This window comes from Littorina saxatilis, linkage group LG3 (genome assembly GCF_037325665.1).
Source record: "Littorina saxatilis isolate snail1 linkage group LG3, US_GU_Lsax_2.0, whole genome shotgun sequence".
Taxonomy (NCBI): Eukaryota; Metazoa; Mollusca; class Gastropoda; order Littorinimorpha; family Littorinidae; genus Littorina; species Littorina saxatilis.
In genome coordinates this window covers 30,474,515-30,479,514 of record NC_090247.1, presented here as the reverse complement: position 1 = coordinate 30,479,514, position 5,000 = coordinate 30,474,515, and the positions used below count along the sequence as shown (strand labels likewise).

The window sequence follows — 5,000 nt, the reverse complement described above, 5'->3', positions numbered from 1 at the left end:
TTTTGCCAGGAAAGACCCTTTTGTCAATCGTGGGATCTTTAACGTGCACACCCAATGTAGTGTACACGGGGGGGGGGGGGGGGGGGGGGGGTTCGAACACCGAAGAGAGTCTGCACACAAAGTTGACTCTGAAATAAATTTCCGCCGAACCTGGGATCGAACTCACGCTGACAGCGGCCAACTGAATACAAATCCAGCGCGCTACCAACTGAGCTATATCCCCGCCCCAACAGCAGTCTAGACCCGAAAAGTTGGAAAAGGGGGTCCATATACAAAAGGCTCTTTTTACCGGCACAGCGACGGTTTTAGTCCGTCTTAAAGGGATATTATGGACTTAACACTGTCTCTAAACGCCCGAAGAGCAGTACGGTTCAATTTGGGGATTGTAATTGTGTCAGCACACAGAATTAATGCTTGAACGCTAAGTTGTTTAAACTAGAAACGGCTCTGTATTGGGTTGTGTTTCGACACGGTAATTTCTCCCCAAGATCTTCTGCTGCACCACGGCTTTGTTTTGATCTTTTTCCTCATTTCATCCCCCAGGACGAGCGGTCTTTATGTAGAGCTTACAGTTTGGACCCGTGTGGTGTTTACATTGATAAAACCACACACGAGGAATGCTTTGGCTTTAGGGATTAAACGTTCTATTATTCAAATCAGAATACTAATGTGGGTCTTTCGAGACAGCGTATTAGACAGTATGTTTCTTTACGCTGTATTACGCCCTTTAGCACCGTTAAACCTAGAATGAGCGAGCGCTCGCTACATTCACACGGATTTGACTTCCTGAGTCCAATCAGTTTCATCTGTCTTGGCAAATGTTTTACCCCAAGTACTGAATAAAATGTGACACCGAACAGAGGTCGTGACTGTTTGACACAGGAGTGTGTGGTATTGGCATGTACGACAACCGTTTGCCGAATAAAGTTCATTTAATGTAGTGGCATAGTAACGGACCTCTCTCGAGCTGATTAGGCCTACTGCAGTTGTATCCATATTACAGCACATTCCTGAACTTTTCAAAGTCAAAATCGCCAGAAAACCTTTTTCCAAAATCGAGCTTTAGATAGTAGACCTTTAACTACCCCGCCAGACGGTCACACTCGAATAATGATACTGCGGCGGCTGTGCAAAAAATCATATAATTTTGTAATGAATTCGCTTCTTAAAACGTGATGAATGCAAAATATGTAAATGAGGTTCGCTGAAAAAAAAACCAGACAATTAACAGGATTGTCGTCTTAACAAAATGTGTAACCTGAGAGTAGGTATGCGACTGCGACAAGCAATGAAAAGACGATCTTCTTTATTTGAAGTGTGTGTTTATGTGTGTGTGTGTGTATGTGTGTGTGTGTGTGTGTGTGTGTGTGTGTGTGCGTGCGTGCGTGCGTGCGTGCGTGTATGTGTTTGTGTGTGCGTGTGTGTGTGTGTGTTTGTGTGTGTGTGTGTGTGTGTGTGTCACTGTGTGTGTCTCTGTGTATGTGTCTGTCTGTGTCAGTCTGTCTGTCTGTCTGTCTGTCTCTCTCTCTCTATCTCTCTCTCTGTCCGTCTGTCTGTCCATGCTGACCAGTGCACAGACCTATACATACAGCAGTGACGAAACATTCCTTACGTGTCGTTTTATTCAATCCTGAAGTAAGATATAAAACTTACGTGCAAGAACAGTTAATAATTATAAGTTATCCCAGTTCGAGGTTTCCCTCGGTCTGTTTTCGCAGTTCAGTAACGCCTCGGCTCAATCAGGCAAAATTCCGATTATGTTCATACATTCATACGGATGGTTTTGACTCATAAGCAGATTAATGAACTTTATCTGTGTTCGTGTTTGAATGCTTTGCGGGTTTTGGGATAGGGAGGCGGGAGGAGGAGGACGACAAAACAGTATCATAGAATCATAGAATTGATATGCAAGAATGTGTGAGGTAGAAAGGCACCGGGTTCCAATGTGGAGTCTACGAATTAGAAACTGGACTAACATTTAACAGCCAAGTCGTCTGTTGACTAGATTGTTTGGTTTGGACCAAAGCCAAATAATGTTTGCTTGAAAAATAAGACCCACCTCGTAGGCAATAAACACCTAACGACTGGGGTGGGGGGGGGGGTGTGAGTGGGGGAGGGGTTAGGGGCTGGAACAGAGAGAGACAGACTGAAAGAGACAAACCCATAGAAGTCTAAAGTCACAAAGTTTAATAACATCGCATACAGTCATTTCAAGACATAATCATTGTCCATGTAGGTCTTTCTTCCATCCATTCCCACTGGTCAGCAATGCCCAACTTCTGTGGTGAATTCTGAAGTGAGCTTTTTCTGTTCTTGTTTTCCAAGAAGAGGTCAACAAAATAATTCTTTTAAGCACTTTGTGCTGGACAATGATTCTGAGAATGTCTACCTCATAGTTAATGAGTTTATGAGGCACCCCATTCTATATAAGGTATCTACGTCAAGAACAAGATCATTCGTTGACTAGATTTATTGGTTGAAATAAAAGAGATAGACAGACAGGCAGAGAGGGGGGGGGGGGAGAGAGACAGAGACAGAGACAGAGAGACAGAGAGAGAGAGAGACAGACAGACAGACAGACAGACAGACAGACAGACAGACAGACACGTGTTTTTTGTGGTGTTTTTTTTTTTATCATCATTTAACATTTTGTAGCTGCTGGGCATCAGACATGTCCTTAAGGGAAACATCATCATAACAGGAACGTTTGATCATTATTCTTGAATAAACCTGAAACGTGTAATCAATCACGTTGACAATCACATAGTTCTGTTTGCCTTTAAATAGGACAATCAGGATGTTTCTTCCATTGGGACACAAATCAAAAAACAACATAATTAAAAGCGTGTCCACCACAGAGCAGAGTACGATTGTTTTAATAGTGTTGCAGATTGACACTGGTGTCATTTACGGGACGGATCCGTGGTGGCGGAGTTAATGGTTTGCATTCAAAGGACTGTATTTGTAAAGGGGAATAGAACCTAGCATGGCACATGGACTTGAAATCTGTGCTCTACCTTACAAAACACAAAATGAATTTCTCGAATCTTTGGAATTAACAGTACTTTTTAAACTGAGAACCATAGGCTTTATATCCCTTCAAGCAGCTAAAAAAACCAGAAGTAGTAAATTACATTGTTACAAATACCTTCGGTTAAATATCAAGTTGTGCGCATAACATATGATGGCATAAGAAGATATATGCTAGAAGAAACAAGTACTGCAGCCTTTAAGGTAGGAATAGCTATATATACACTCATTGATATGTCAAACATTTACAATACCAATATTAGCATATAATATACAATGATTAAGTACATTTCGTCGAAAACATGAGTTTTAAATAACAATCTGTAACCTACGACTCTGTTTCATATTCCTTCATAATTCAATGGGATGATTAATATCACATATGGATGAAGAAATAAGCGAATCACATTTTGTAAAAGCTGTCCTGCATAGTATCCAAAGAGAACAAATCTACCACTGTTTTATAATCTATTCTCTCTCTTTCAGCGATAGGTAGCCAATCGTCTTTTCAACAGTAATTACGAACTACTATTTACACTTCCCTGAATGGTTTCATTCTGAGTGAGTATGTAACCGAGTGCCGTAACACTACGATTACCTCGGGAGGCGAAGTGCAATCAAACAGGATTGAAAATGTTAGGGCTAATTTCTTAGCCCTATAAAAACTGTTATGCAAACCCGAAGGGTTTCCATGAACATACAGACAATCGCAAACCACCAGACCCCATCACAAACAGAATTCCACAATCCACCGGTGTTGACTTAAAGGCCAACAACTCCGGGCGGGTGCAGAGTCTGCTGTGAAAGGAGCGGTAGCCTCCCCTGTCACAAGTATAAACTGTGTCATTATTGTCAATCAGTGCATGAAGCAATTTCAATGAACAGAACGGTGCTGACGGAATCAGTGTGTCTCTGTGTCTGTCTTTCTGTCTGTCTCTCTGTTTGTGTCTCTGTGTCTGTCTTTCTGTCTGTCTCTCTGTTTGTGTCTCTGCACTTTGTTCGTTGGTTCGTCCCTCTATTTATTTTTATCTGTCATCAAACTGCCTTAGGTTGAATGTCTGCGTGAGAATTTGTGCTTGAAGATATTGTTTGAAATGTTATGTCAGAGTATCTTTGATGAAGTCCTATATTTGCACGTCAAAATATGTCCGAATACGAATTTTAGATTATTTTTAGCAAGTAAACACAAATTGTAAACACATTCCGCAACATAACTGCTAAACCGCATTTAATAGGCTTATACACAGAATTAGTGAATTTTCTAATTTATTTTGAATTGAATGGGGATTGTGGGACAAAACAATCGAAAACACTCCAATGTGCTTGAGAAATGTACACGTGAACATGAAATGCAGGGATTGTGACTGTGTTTCATTATCATTTTAGATTTATAAACGAATGTTTAACTAATGAAAATCAGACACAAAAAAGCCTCATAATCAGCGTTTTATCATCAGTCGTCAGGGGGGGACCTTGACAAATTGACATTATGCACTTTGAATCTCTGCTCTTCCTTTCAAAACAAAAAAAGAATGTTTCTAATCTTGGGATATGACAGCCCTGTTGAAACTAAGAAAGAACTCATTGCCAGCGAGGTTGTTGACATTTTGTTTGCTTGAAAGCCTTTGCAGCGTTTTTCTTCAAAGGAATAGTCTAAGATGACTGCATGCATGTTATCACTTTCATAACTGTAACATGTTGGCCAAAGCATAGCTGTCTGTTAAATAAAAATTACAAAAAAGAGAGAAAAGCTTTTTGCAGTGCTATACGTATGCCTCGAGTGTCAACAGGACAATACGTAGGGATCAATTTCTCTGTGAGTACAGTTCCTATAAGTTAACTTGTTCAATTTATTCAAATTCCAACCTTGTACGTGTGGTTGTATTAATGTGATAACAACTCAATGCGATGATAACATGGCAGACCAATGAGGAAGAAAATAAAACCATCAGCAACGCAAGGACAAATTT

General features: G+C 40.5%; 1 long non-coding RNA gene across 1 annotated transcript in view; it reads right to left on the bottom strand.

The window, feature by feature from the left end:
• Positions 1-2,172: 2,172 nt before the first annotated feature.
• LOC138962111 (uncharacterized) overlaps positions 2,173-5,000 on the bottom strand; it is a 5,034-nt gene continuing 2,206 nt past the window's right edge. The window contains exon 2 of the long non-coding RNA XR_011454397.1: positions 2,173-5,000. This exon is cut by the window's right edge and continues 1,091 nt beyond it. This is a non-coding gene — a long non-coding RNA (uncharacterized lncRNA).